The sequence below is a fragment of the Haliaeetus albicilla genome, chromosome 20 (genome assembly GCF_947461875.1).
Source record: "Haliaeetus albicilla chromosome 20, bHalAlb1.1, whole genome shotgun sequence".
NCBI lineage: Eukaryota > Metazoa > Chordata > Aves > Accipitriformes > Accipitridae > Haliaeetus > Haliaeetus albicilla.
The window spans coordinates 16,500,893-16,515,582 of NC_091502.1; the positions used below are offsets into that span (position 1 = coordinate 16,500,893).

The 14,690-nt window shown below is 46.0% G+C and overlaps 2 long non-coding RNA genes across 2 annotated transcripts; one reads left to right on the forward strand and one right to left on the reverse strand.

Annotated features, from left to right (window-relative positions):
- Window positions 1-3,841: 3,841 nt before the first annotated feature.
- LOC138690166 (uncharacterized) lies at window positions 3,842-14,093 on the reverse strand. Its single transcript, XR_011328988.1, has 3 exons — window positions 13,971-14,093; window positions 8,916-9,046; window positions 3,842-4,982 (listed from the first exon to the last, which is right to left on the reverse strand). It is a non-coding gene; the product is annotated as an uncharacterized lncRNA (long non-coding RNA).
- Window positions 11,143-14,652, forward strand: LOC138690165 (uncharacterized). Its single transcript, XR_011328987.1, has 2 exons — window positions 11,143-11,386; window positions 11,893-14,652. It is a non-coding gene; the product is annotated as an uncharacterized lncRNA (long non-coding RNA).
- Window positions 14,653-14,690: the final 38 nt, after the last annotated feature.

Consider the following 14,690-nt stretch of genomic DNA (forward strand, 5'->3'; position numbering starts at 1 on the left):
AGGGAATGAAACCACTCTTCTGAGTCTATGATCAGCAGAGCTACTGCTGGGTAAAGGCTGTATTCCTTCAGTGACTGGGAAAATTAATGTTTTCAGAATAGTCAGGATGGGAAGGAGACTACAGAGCAGTTCCTCAGTCAAGAAAATGTGCATTTTCCCACTCAAGAAGTTAGATATGATCACCTGTGTTGCCAACAACCTTAAAAAATCCTGGGTGCCAATAAGGCACAGGTCACTTTTAGACAAAGCTGGTTTATACTGTTAAAGTGATTTCCAAGCAAAAATCTGCAAGTGCTACCAACCCACAAGTGTTTGCAGATGAGGTAGGAGTGCTCTATATCGCAAATGATGAAATGGGACAGGGGGTGGTTAAAGTGCCTGCCCAAGGTCAGAGAAGGAGCCTGTAAAAGCGCTAAAAATAGACTAGACTCCAAGACTGTCATTCCTCTACTCAGGGATGACTTACAGAAGTATTAAGGCAAGGAAATACGTCAGCACCTCTTGGTGTGGTGTTATCAGCTGGGAGAGACAGAGGTGGGCTGGACAGGCTGGGGAACAACAGGAAATGTAGTAAGTGGGCTTGGTTTTGGTCCAGGCAGATGCCTGGTCACCCAGCCCTGACAGAAAGAGTTAGTCATGTTCAGGAAAAATGATGGAACTGAAAGCACAGACACAGCCTGACCTGAAGACAGCGGCTCCAAAAGAGAGGCTTAAAATTTCATTTTCCTAGATGTAAAAAGGCTCCTGGGAAATCAAGAACTGAAGCTAAACCTTAGCTATTAGCTATTTGTCTGACCCCAGGCTTGCAATTCCTTGGGCAGCAGGGGAAAAGATTTTCACAAGGGTGGTAAACCCTGCTCCCCAGGCAAACCTAGGCCAGGCAATACCTTTAAACACCCCACTCCAAGACTGACACACATTACCCTAGGATAGGCATGGTCCCTATCCAACAAAAAGGCAGCATGAGGTGTCTCAAGATGAACACGACAGCAACCATCATGCTGAGCAGATCGATGACTTCCACCAGGAAACACAGACATCCTGCTTCTGCCCTGGACCTGCGCATCAACCTCCTCCCTCAAAGTGGCACCTCTGCCTCACTGGGATACACAGTCCCAAGCTGTCTTCCAAGCCTCTTTTCTGCTTTTTGGGAACTCTGAGCAGCTCTTTCCTTGAGGCTGGGGTCTGCCTGCCTATTTAGCTCTGTATTTACCAGCAAACAGATAACCCTTGACTCAGCCTGAAGAGCAAGAGTCTCAGGCTCTCATCTCCTATGAAGAGCATCAACATGAAAGCCAGGATGGAGCTCCACTCCTCTATTCCCAATCCCATTTTCTCTCCAAGCAAGGCCCCTCTGCATCTTATCTCTCATTTAAGATAGCTGTTGTGACCCTTGACCTTGGAGCTGGACATTTTTTTTCTGTTCTTGCTAACATCCCTATTACTAAAGAGACTGTGTGCCATCATCATGGTATGGCACTCACCATGCTGGGAAGACAAAGGCCAAAGGACTGCCCTGCCCCGGGAAGAACACGCTCTCCACCATGGGATCACAGACAGACAGAAGAGTCAAACACAGTGAGATGGAGCCGGTCAGAGGTTTTGACAACTCAGTGCTCCAGCAGCTTATCTGCTATCACAGGCTTTTATACGCATCCCAGGGAGTGATGCCTATAGCGAGTGATGCAAAAGGGAATATTAATATCAGATCCAAAACAGCCCTAAGGCTGTTGATGTCAGCAGAAGGGCTCTGGGAAAATGCACATTGGGTTGGAAGTGGGCAGCATGAGCTGGCAGCAGCAGCAGCATGGCCTTGCAGGGGCTGCCTCCTCCAAACCCACCAAGGGGTGACAGTGCAACAAGCCCAGCAGTGCCGGCAGTGCGGGCAAGCACCTTATGTTTGATGTGATGAAGGAGAAGGAGCCCAGGGAAGATGCAAAGAGGCAGGTGATGTGGTCAAAGGGACACGTGAGAAAAGTGATCTCTCAGTGGTAGGCAAAGCTGTGTAGAGGGACAGGAGAGGCTACAGGCAATAGGCTGTATGGACACGGTTTGCAAGGCATACCAGAAATAAAGTGTGTCAGGGAAAAGAGATTAAAGACAGAGAGACTGGAGAGAGGGCAGAACAAGAAAAGAGGTAAGGATCCAGAAAATGGTGAGGAAAAGGAAGATATTGGGCAAAAATTAAAGCTGAGGGGGATGTGGATTCCTTAAAAACTGGAGTACTAAGGAAAGGTTAAGAAGGAAAATGAATGGGAATAGGTGTGAGGAAATCCAGGATCAAGTGAGGAGTTGAGAGCCAGCTGAGGAAAGCTGTGTCCTTCTGTGATAACAAAATGAGGAGAAAAGATGAGGAGGAGGAGGGGGAAAGGAGAATGAAAGGAGGTTTTCATCCATCTTCACTGACATAACGTGGATAACCAGTCCTCCTCTTCCTCAAGGCTCTCAAGCACCAAAACCAATGTCTCAAAGGAAAAATACCTCCCTGAAAAACAAACCTGAAAAACATGCCAGCATTCAAACCCTTTAGCCACAAAGAAGCTGCTGGGCTTGTTTGCGTGCTTTCCCACACTGTGCCTCCAGCCCTGTCTCTCTGTTCACACGGCTGACACTGGATTTGCTACAAATAGCAAATCTTTCTCCTCGCATGCCTGACCCCTCTAGTCTAGTCTTTCAAAACATTCTTGACTCCAAATATTTTTCCAGGCCGGATCTCCTGTCTCCTACCACGACCTCTAGGCAGGATGACAGTGCTGTATGTGACTGTCCCATTCTTCTGAGAAGGAAAGGAAGAAGAACATGTCTCTAAGGGCAAGCAGTCCCACTGGAGAGACACCACCTGATTCAGTGGAGATACCAAAGATTGGACTTGGAGCATGGCAGTGCCAGCAGACACGCTATGGCATGTCAGAGAGCACATCTGCCTCCTCACTGTCTCATGGGGAAAGAGTCTCTATAAAATTAGCTGAAAAACTTGGTCTGGGAAAGGAGCCCAGTGCTGAGCTAGGAAGAAAAGCAAGAGTGAAACAATTTTCCTGCTATAACTAAGAGATTCAAGGGCCAGGAGGGCAGAAGGACAATAAACTCTTCAGAGAAGAGCTTAGCAACATGCTGTTGATTCCCCCCTTGAAACAGGTCTTGATGCCAGTTTCTGCTGCCTACTTGTCAGGTATTTACACAGGCATCTTCATGCCTTCCTGTTGCAGATGAGTGATTTAGGATCCTTAAAGAATCTGTAAAGTGCAACTTAACAGAGTTCAATGGCAAGGTTAATTCTATTACTTACCACGTGGGAGAAACATACAAAGGAAAATCGAGTTAGAATTGATTTAGGATGATTTGCACGGAGATCAGAGATGCAAAAAGGTAAGGGACACCCTCCTGTTGACTCACAAGGTTCAGAATGGACCTCCTTGCATTCTAAACTCCTGATGTAGCTTAGGTGTGGCTAGATCCAAACTTCATCTCAGACCTGGTCATCGGTTTATGGCTAAGAGATTCAAAGGGTAAGGAAAACCTCCCGTTGAGTTATGAGGTTCAGGAAGTACTCCCTTCCTTTCTAAACTCCTCAGAGAGGAGTCTAGGTGTGGCCAGATCCAATCTTAGTCCCAGACATGGTCAATGGTTTATGGCTAAGGGAATTATGTGTGCACAATCAATCCTTTATATCACTTAGTTGGGATTTCAAAGTTTAGCATGCTATCAATCACTTACTGCTCTGTCCAGGCATCCAGTGTTAGTTCACCCCAAAGTTCGAACCCTCAGTTTCCTGAAACAGACTCTCAGGCATCGAATCTTATAAAAATAAATAATTATTTTAATAGAGTGGTACAGCAGCAGGGTCAGCTCCAGCAGGGTGCCTCTGGGGAGGGACTAGCCCGGGCAAAAAAATGCCTGGGCAATTATACCCTTACAGACTATTCACCTGCCCCTCACGCACTCTTCACACTCTCTTCACGCACCTTCCAGACACCCTTTGGTCCAGTAGTGATTCTGGCTGGACACCTTCTGACTCCTTATTGGATTCCTTCACTGTCTCCAGACAGGCTGTTCGTCATCTTGTTGAGTTGCAGGTGCTGTTGAGGGTTGTAGCCTTGAAGCCTCCTTATCTCATGATTTACGCTGGCTCTGGAGACCCCTGTTTTGACTAAGTAGGTACATGTTCAGTAAATCTAAGTGAAAGTTTACAGCTTGTGACCTAAGGCTTCAGCAAACCTAGCTACTCATGCTAGGTAAGTAAAGCTAAGCAAACAGCATATTAAATCACACAACATTATAACTCTAAGTGATTAATTCTATTTAAAACCTATTTAAGCTAAATGACTAACATCTCTTAACATGGAGAGGCGTCCCTGCTTAAGGGGAGAGTTGCCTGGTGTGCAGCAGTTGCTGTCCAGGGAGAACTCGAATTGGGCTCATCCAGCAATCTGTCCTTGGTAAAAGATCTCGTTGCTGGAGATCACTGCCATGCAGCCACGCTGCCTAGCTGAGAGAGCTCAAAGAAGGCTCACTTCGGCTGTCATATTTATGGGATAAAGTGGTTGGCTCGTAGTCAAATTGCATACAATGGGAGAGGTATGCACCAGACTCCTTGTACCCACAACTTTCACTGTGTCGCTCTGCTCCTTCAGGGGTCTCCTAGAGGAGTTCTTGGCCCACCTACGGCTCAGACCTTTACCTCCTTTGGAGCCTGTACCAAACTGCTGCTCATTTGGTCAGGGGGAGTCGAGCGCATGCATCACACTTCCCCATGGTGCCCGTCATGCTGGTGAGGAATGGCCCACCACCGATGGTACTGCTTCATTGCTCACCTTCTGCCATGATGCTCCCAAACAAGGGTGAGCCAGCGAGAGGCTACGAACCACCTCAAACTGCTAGGGATACTGATCTGGCTACTCTCCTTCCTTACTTGCCTTTCCTCCTGGCCACACTCACGGTCTCTGTCCACAGCAGCCAGTGGATGTCTCAAAGTGGTGTCACAGCTGAAATCAGAAGAGAAAAAGATGGAGAGGTTTAAGACATAAAATGATGGAGGAGGTTGTCTGCGGTGTACAGTCAGAGGAAGAGGGTGATGAATGGCAATGGTGAAGCACCCAAACATACTGCTTTCTGGGTGATAACACTGTTAGGACAGGGATCAGTTCTGGTCTTGTACAAAAACTTGCACAGTGGGAGTCTGGCAGGGACCTTGTAAACCATGAAGTACAAATGCATTGCATAAATACTGAATTAAATTAATAAAATCCAGAGGCTACATCCTTTGGCACTTTATCATAGGCTTCAAACTCAAGAGATCTCTGTTAATATTCAGGCTGTTAGAAACAAGCACAATGACAGCAGGAGTAAAATAGATTTAGAATAGCAGTACAAGGCAACGTTTTTAATAGTGCAAATGATTAACTATTGGAATGAGTTATTTAGAGATGTGCTGAAAGCTCCAACACTTTCATTCTTTAAATCAAGAGATGCTTTTTAACACAATAACAACTATGATAAAAGAATTGATGCTTCAAATGTAATGGCCTTTGTTTTACAGATAGTCAGTTGGTCAGAGCCACCTGTTTTGGAGAGGAAAGTTACCCACTTGCATGCTTTTCTTCTAGGTATTATTACTGACTTCTTTTTATTTGTTTGTTATATTTTATGTTTCCAAAAGTGCATTGCAGTTCAGTCAATGCTGAGAGCTCACTGTGCTACGTGCTACCTGAAAACAAGGTGTGAGACAGCTCCTGACAGTCTGCATTGACAGGAGACTGATGGGTGGGAACAAAATTAGAGGTACAGACTTGTTAGGCTTGCATCATCTCAGAAGAAGGAATGAGAAAGCCATAATCCTTGAGAAAACTAAACCTGCTGGCAGGATCCAGAAGCTTTAATCAAGAGGCAAGATAGCAGCCACACCCAGGACTGCCTGTCTCCAGTAACACCACTGTGTTTTGGAACCAAGGAGTGGAAGGAATGAGATGTTCTGCATTAAGGGTTTGGCCAGACCCATTAGATGGAGGTGAGGTTCCAACCATGCCCCCTGGCTCCGACGCCCTCCGTGCTGCTGGATTGGCAGTGGAGATGCACACATGGAGCCCAGTCATCCCAACAGCCAAAGCAGAGAAGCAGGCACTGCAAGGGTGTGACTTCCATCACCCTATGTGGTCAGACGAGGCTGAGATGGCATCCTCCAGATGTGCCTTTGTCTCTGCACCGGCTGTAAAGTGAGCCCAGGATGTCCACAGCTGGTCAGACAAGCCTTGGGCAGGACCTAATGTACTTCTGCCACCACAGGGCTCCTTTCAGGCCTTGGCCTTGCTACTGAAGTACATACTGCAACTGCTGCTAGGTGTAAACATAATATATTTTCCACATATGTGGCTTCTTGGCCAGTACTGCCTGGGGAAAGATTCAGATGTGAATAACACAATCACCAGTCCTAGGATTCTGCCACTGCCATGAGTACAGGGCACAGCTTCTGCCCTTAGAGTTCACACAATAGCATCGGTGTACGACAGCCAGGACAAAGTATTTCCTCTAAAAAAACCAAACACAGCAGTGCTTTTAGTCACACTAACTGACAGCAGGGTGGGAGGAAGTACTGGCCTTAAATTAGTGCTTTAAATAAATAGGTGCCTGGTTGGGACTGCAGGTTAAATTACAATATTGCAAAACCCAAAGCCTCTGGAGAGCAGACCTAGGAGCCTACTAATTTCAAAAACAGCTCAGAAGAAGAGAAGAACTGGACTTTGCAGCATCTTTGCTGGGATCTGCTGCATAAATGTCTGACTTGACTGTCTTGGGAGATGGTACTAACTTGTCTGTGGCTGTGTAACACTTGTCATATATCAGGCTGAGGAGCAGCCAGTCCCCAAACACATGGTTCATCAGATGATATTCAGGGTGCACTCAGCTTCAGTGCTGTCGTGTCTCATATCTAGGTCTCCTTCCACTCAGTAAAACTCAAGATGTCAGGGTAGGCATTATGGCTCCCTGGAGGATGCAGCAGAACAGAAATCACAGAAGCCAGCACATTACACAGGGACCCTCTTAAGCTAGACAGTGACTAGTGACAAAATACAAGGCTTTGGCACTGCTTTGCAAAGAGAATTAAAAGTTGGCATATCCTCAAGATCTGTAGCCATGAATCCTCTCCCAGCTGCAGGCACTCAAGGAAAGGTAACTTTGTTCTCTCTCTCTTAAGCTCAGTATCAGCATCTAGGAGATTGAGGTTTTAGTCTTACCTCCATTGGGATGCAGCAGAGGTGTGGGGTCAACTGTCTCACTCCAGTAAGAGTGCTCCAGTCACTGTCCTGCTGCCCTGGGCTGCTTGCTATTGGACTTATAGTCACCTATTCACAAAGTCAGAATGTGAAACACTGTCTGCCCTTTAGTTCTGTAGTGAAAGCACAAGAGCAAGAGAGTGACAGTCCAGCCTGGACCATGCTGCTTACAGTCCCTCTGAGCAGCAGCTCCTGTGCCCATGCCATGACACAGTGCTCCCAGTCTCCTCCATGCAGCACCCAAATGAACCAGAACTCCCTGGAGAGCACCCCAGCCCTCTACCCTTCCTCCAGCACAAAGCCACTCCACATATTTCTAACTGAACATCCTTACACCTGATGGGGAGTGCTTTGAAGCCTACCTAGCACAGATTATAGATCTCATAGCTGGTAAAGACTGCAGGAGTTGGAGTTGTTGGAGTAGGCAGGCTCCAACACAATGAAAACTTGAAGGGGGTAGAGATGTGAACAGTGCAGAAAGCACATTCATCGCAGGCCAAACATTCTTGTGGAAGCCCTACCCCCACAGGCACCAGCTCTATGGGTGCTTCCCTCCACAGCTGCTCATTGAACCGTTGTGCTGTGGTGGGACTCCCCACTGGAGGGATGCAGCACCTTGCACAGGACCAGGACTCCTCCTCCTATTCCTGCTTAAAATTGTACCTGCAAGGATGGCAAGGCAAAGTTACTAAGGCACGCTAAGGTAGTACTGGATAGGAGCAATGAAGTCAAGCTGCTTCATGTGTGTGTTTTTGCAGGGACAGACATGAGATGTGGCTGCTTGCACCATGTTCATGGCAAGTGACAGGCAAAGGAGAACAGGAAAGGGAGGGAGGGGAATGCAAAGTTTGGTTTCAGTTACTAATCCTCAGCAGCAATGTTACAGAAACAGGCAGAGTCTTGCCAAGACGAGGCATGTCTGCAGACGCGTTTGCAGCACACACCTCACTGTGCCCTGAGTCTCCAGGGGAGCATGCAACGCCCTATTCAACAGGCCTCCTGCTTCTGCAGGTAGGGCTTTGCTTACACCCACCATGGAGCTTCATGTTCAGCTGAAGGAACCGGTCACCACAATTCCTGAACCAACCAACTCTGCTAACTGGGTTTTCATACTCCTAACGAGCACTAACCATTTAAACTTCAGCTGAACACCTTCTGCCCCTCTGCCCAAAGCCCAAAACACAGATCAAAACCCAGGAAGGGAACAAATTTTGCCAGGCTCATCTCATCCAGGAAGGGCTTCAGTCACGGTTACTGATCTTGTAGTAAAAGCCTGCCTCATCCCTAGTCTGTGTCCCACAGCAGAACTCAGTGTACAAGTCTAGCTCAAATAGAGGTGATGGTTCTGATGGCAAAATTACACGGCAAAGCCCTGTGGGCTTTGTAATACAGGACATCAAATTTCATAGCCTGCTCTTACATGGGATATTGCATCTATGGATCACAGAGCAAAAGCCTTTGGTCCATTATCCATGCTTTTATAAAGAAGGAAATGCACGGGACCTGGGGAGAGGGGGTTACTTTTTCAAGGTCCCCAGGCTAGGACAGTGCTGGGAAGAAAATACCAGTTTCCTGAGCACCAGCCCTCTGCACTGACACAGCCCCACATAAGCAAAAGGCTCCCTCAAGACCTCAGCAACTAAATACCTTGAATTTGCAATCAAGAGCTAAGGGAAAATCAACCTGGTTGATCAACTTGTAGGTCAAGAGTTCATTGTTTTCCAAGCTGTTGTTCTTTGTTTTCATCTGAATCAGAGTAAACTCGCTTCCGCCCACATCTGAAAGAAACAATGCAAGTGGTTAAAACTCTTCCAAAGCCAGAATTGCCTCGCTACTGGGCGAACCCTTTACACAGTGTGCTATTTCAGTAACTAAAGGATAACTAAGGATAACTAAAGGTTATCACAGTGGTTAAGAGAACTCACTGCTGGCTGATACCAGCTAGAATCCTCTTAGGTAGGAAAACACGATACATTCATATGGCATCTTTGCAAGAGGTGGGGACTGATCCTATGACTGACTTTCTTTTCAATTGAGCTTGAGGACTGCACTGGCGAGATGTTACTGGAGAGGAACCTCAGTTGGGTTTTAACTTGGTCAGGATGACACTTAGCTATTTTGCTTTTCTTATAAACCCTTCTTTGTATTCCTTGTTTGAAGACCTGAGATAAGTTACAAGAGTCTGTGTTTTCATCGTGGCTGCTCTATTCCTCACAGCCTGATTTACAAAACATACTTAGCTGCATTTTGAAGCTTTCAGTAACAGAAATTTTAAATCCAAAAGGATCTCATCTAACCTGACTTCATCTTTGGAACAAAACTATTTATATTGTTTTACCTCATAACCTTAACATCTTCTACCTGCCTTTGTAATATACTAATGTAATACAGGGCAGGATTCTCTGAGATTGCCCAAGATGAGTGAGTGAATCACATCCCAGATGAACCTGTCACTGTCCACTGAACAGAAAAGGAGCCTTAAAGATTTGCCTAGACTAGATACCTCACTTACCTGGAGCCCTGTGAGAGTAATCCTAAAGTGAAGGGAGAACAGCACATAAATTGAGGACTGACTCAGGCAGAAAATATTGATAAAGAGCTAAAACAGAGAAAAAACTTGTAGAGAAATGTGGGTACCGGATCCTGATGCTATTGCTAAAAGTTACAGCTGCAGCTGGCTCTTACATAGACAAGTGCATCTCCACTCCATCCCACCCAATAAGCTCACTTGTGGAATACTTCACAGGTGTCTTTGTTCCACATCTACATGGAGAAGACAGAGGGAAAACAAGCAAGTCCAAAGCCAGAGCCACCGTGGTGTGTGGACGACTGGCTCTTCCTTCCATGTAATGCCAGTTTTTCAGAGTCTGGGCACTGTGCTACTGAGACTCCTCCCAGCCAGACTGAGTCATCGTCAGCCAGCATTAAGGAAAGGATAAAATTAGCTTAGCTATTAGTAGAAATGTTTGGCTAATAAATAAAACAGTGGGACATTTTTGCTTAACAGTGAATGCAGCCATAGACAGAGGTATGTCCTGGCTGCTTGCCTGGATGTAAATACTGCATGGCTAAAATTATTTGCTTTGTCCAAGCTCAAAAAAAATAGATTCAGTAGAAACAAGAGAGCCTCCATGGAGCTGCGCGTGCATCCAAGACTGTGAGGCCAGAAAGCGTGAGCTGTGCGCGTCTCGCGGTGTCACTCATTCCTCCAGCACCCTCCCTCCCCACGTCCCTAAGTGCCTTTCGGTTGACATCATGTCTCACGTTGAAAGAGCACTGGGATCTCAGCAGAGAGCTGTGTGCATGGGGAAGCAGACAGAGGAAGACACAGTAAATAGAACATGCATTCAAAACCAGTATGTTGGACCTGCAGCACTGGTCCAGCCCGTTTAATGGCTGGCAAAGGAACCGCAGTCTGCCATGTTTCATGAAGGTCATCACTGCCTCGGGCAGGATCCAGGTCTTCTCACCCTGCTGACTCCCAGGATTTTCCTTCCATTGTGAATAGGTTACAAGGTTTCTCCCTCGCTGCAAAGCAGGAGTTCACACCCGCTAAATCCACCTGGGACCAGAGCACTGAAGGCATAAAGGGAGACAGCAGTCAGGGGGCTGGAATGGAGCACAGAAGCAGAAAATTGGAGAGACGGTGCAGTGGGAGGTGGCAGGGAAGAGGTTAAAGGCCAGGACGACTTTGTAAGCATGGAGAAGCAGCCGCACAAGGTTTTTACTGCCCCATGGCAGCAGGGAGGGTGTGACGGAGAGCTAAACAGTGCAGGATGGCCTCATCGGAAAGCAGCCCCCGCTGACTCACCGGCTGAGTCACAGCCTTGCCCGGCCTCTCTTCTTTTCCCAATCAAGGAAACAGCAACTTCCCACAAACTTCTTTTAAGGTTGCCATTCAGATGCTGAGCATTCCTGCACCAAGCCTCTACTCTTGACAATCCCCTGTGGCCTTCTCTGCCCATAACCCAGCGGGAGGCATGATCCTTCAAACAACACGGTGTCCCAAGGGAGGAAAAGTGCTGCGGCCTCTCCTAAGCAGAAATGGGATTTACTGCTGCTCGGCCCATGCGAGCTGTGCCCTGGACAGCAAAAGACAGGCTTTTACAGGAAGGGAGGTAAGAGGAAAATTCAAGCTGGGAGATTTCCATTCTGGCACTGAACCTCTGCCCTGCTGGGGGAAAATGCTCATGTTCATGGTACCAAGCTGCTTTGAAAGAGAAGATTGCACGCTCTGATGCTGTACTTTAAGACTGGGCAGAAGGTAGCCCCGCTGTCTACAGTGGGAGACACAAAAATTCAGGAAAGAAAATTGTCTTGACTAAATTCCCATCTGGATTCAGAAAAAATCAGTGAAAAGCAACAATTAAAAGTAATGTTACATATGGAAGAAAGGAGAACCAGATAGCAAAGAGCATAAATGAGAAGCTTTAAAGAACAAAAAAAATGACATAGGAAATGGGGAAAAAATTACTGCATTGACAAGGCTAAGAGGGAGTTTTTAAAGTCCTTTAGGAACATAAGAAATCTTCATAACGCTACAGGCCAAGAAGTAGTTGAGGAAAACATTAACAAGGTTCCAAACAGGCACAAGGTTTTTATAAATGTTTTTGTTCTCTTTCAGGACGCAATGTCTTTTGCAGCCTTGAAATAAGCTCAGAGAAGGACCAGCACTTAGGGGAGACCTGCATCCTAGAGCACTGAGATAACTAAAGAATGTTGGCCTCCTGGTGTGATCCACAAACAAATACAAAACTGCACTGAGAATATGTACAGGTACTATAAAGAATTTGAGATGGTAACTAAGAGGCCACACCAGCGACACCAGCAAGGGATTTCTTTTCAAGACAGATGCCTTTAACGCAGCCAAACAGGTTTATTCATCTAAGCTCAAAGTCTACAGGGAATTGTCTAATCCAGAAAGCAACAACCCTGATAAGGATTCAAGAGACACCACAGACACACATTTGGACTCAAACACCCGGTGTAGTGGTGTGGGTAAAAGTGGCTAAAAAGGCCAGTGGGATTCTCAGATAAACAACCATGTAGAAAGCTGGAGGAGGAAAGTGATTTTATCTCTCTAGTTCACATTAGCGGAGCTGATGCTGAAACAGTTCTTATATTTTTTATGTTGATAAACCAGTTAGAGGGCAAGAAAAAGCCCTCAAATAATTGGTGGGAGAAAGAAAACAATTCTAAGAGACTAGAAGAGCCCAATCTGCTTACCTTATCCAAAGGCAGTTGCAAGACTAGACTACAAAGTATAAATACCTGGTGAGAAAACAGGCTTTTAAAATTACCAGAGAAAGGCACAACAGGCACCCGTGGTTGGGAATAAAGCCAACTGAAATTAAAAATAAGATGCAGTTTTAAACTGTGAGGATAATTAATCACTGGAGGAAATGATCAAGGGAGGTGGTGACTTCTCCTGCTTTTCATGTTTTCCACGCAGTACACAATACCTTTCTAAGGGCTGCCACAGCCAAATTGCTCAGCAGAGGAATAACTGAGGGTGCATCCTTGGTGCCAATTACTGTGTGAAAAGAGATCCAAGGCTTAGCCTGCCACAGGAAGAAAGAAGTCTTCAGCCTTGAGCTGTTTTGTGATTAGAGCAGCCATGGGAAGGGGGAAGACCTGGGGTTTTGTTATTGTCTGCTTGTTTACCTTATCTGATGACATTTTAATGCATAAACTCCAGGAATTCCCACTTGCTGCCTGCACCATTGAACTTGACTAGTGCTCCCTTCTACATACATGCTCTCTTTTTTAAGGAATCTTTAATTCCTTCCCTTATGCTCAGCTAGTCAGCTTCAAAAACACGGGGAGAGCATCCCTAAATATCAAAGCAGCCTAGAGCTGCCTGACTGATGGGGCAAAAATTCTTCACATGCGGGGTCAGCCCTGCTGGGAAAGGACTATAGGATGTGCCCTGGAGGGGCTGAGAGGCTGATAGTGATATCCATGAGTCTGGACATGCTTTGAGAATAATTACTGGATGAAAGCTCTCTGAGCACTTGAGTTGGGGGATATATCTATCAGGCCCCAGTGAGAGCATGATGCTAAACTTCTTAGACCCAAACTAAGTCCAAACAAGTTCAAAACTGGGCAAAACTCTGTATGTTTAGAGATCTTTAAATCCCAAAGTTGTGGACCTGTGAAGGTTAGATGCCTCTGCAACAACACAAAGTAGGGATTTTCAGGAGTCTGGACTCAGGCACCTCTGCTCCACCAGTGTCCTTCTTCAGTGCCCAAGGCTTCTAAGGAAACCAAACCCTTGACCATAAAACGTGTCTGTAGCTATTTGTACTTCACATTGATACAGGCAAGTTGGGGGAAGGGAAGCACTTTGAGGAACAACTTTGTCCACAAACACTAAGCCATTCCTTTCCTGTTTGAAGAATCATTGTGTCTGTTCAGAGCAGGGACTGTGCCAGTTTTTTAGCTCTCATCTTCAAGTAATCCCACACACAGGGAATGCTTGCCATTTACTCTAACCCAATAGCAGAAGTCTCTTCAGTTCCTGAGGTCTTTAATCACAACTTGATACCTTCTGCCAAACGGATATTACAACTGAACAGTAGGCCCTGCCTTCAGAACAGGTTACTGAACAAAACCCCAACATTCTGCTGCACCACGACAGTCAAATTAGCATAAGGTGCTGATTTAAAGTCCACAGATTTATAATCTATGAATAACACCCACCATCATAGGATGATGCGCTGATTTCAGGCTGCCGTGATCTGTAGCTCAACACTACTCAATTCCCGACCGACCAGCTGGAAAGCCAGACTCCTCTGCGAGGTTTGATCTTGAGTCTAAACTGCCTGTAGTGAAAGAAATCATAAACCCATTTCACAGGGTGCGGACTGAGGCTTGCAGGTAAGAAAATGCAAGGGTGGATACTTGGTTCCTGACAGGTGTAGCTCTTAGGAAATGACACAGTAATTATTGTTACTATTTACCTGACTTCTGAGTGAAGCTTCACATTTATGACAAGTTAGTTAAAATAACTGGTTTCTTTGTATACCAAGGGCCCACTTCTTCCAAGTGCTTTCTCTGTTGGCTCACTGACCTAACGGGTGAAATTTACATTGTTGCTGTAGCTCTCTGGCTAGCAATATCTTTGGGGACCTCTTGTGGGCTCTTTTCTAAATTGCATGTTGGGTGAAGAGCGCTCAGGAAAATGTTTCCGTATTAATTGGTAGATATATCAAAGAGCCTTTCACTTCACATGCCTTCATGTGGATTCGCATTAGTTTGATAATAAGATGCATCTAAAAGCAACATAAAGCACAGGAAAGACACTGCATTTTAAGAGGGGGAATTTAATCCCTGAGTGATGCTCATTAAATGCATTGGATTTCTTTACAGAGACAGCAGTGAATATACACCATGTAAAGGAGTTCTTTGTAAGGGGGGCGG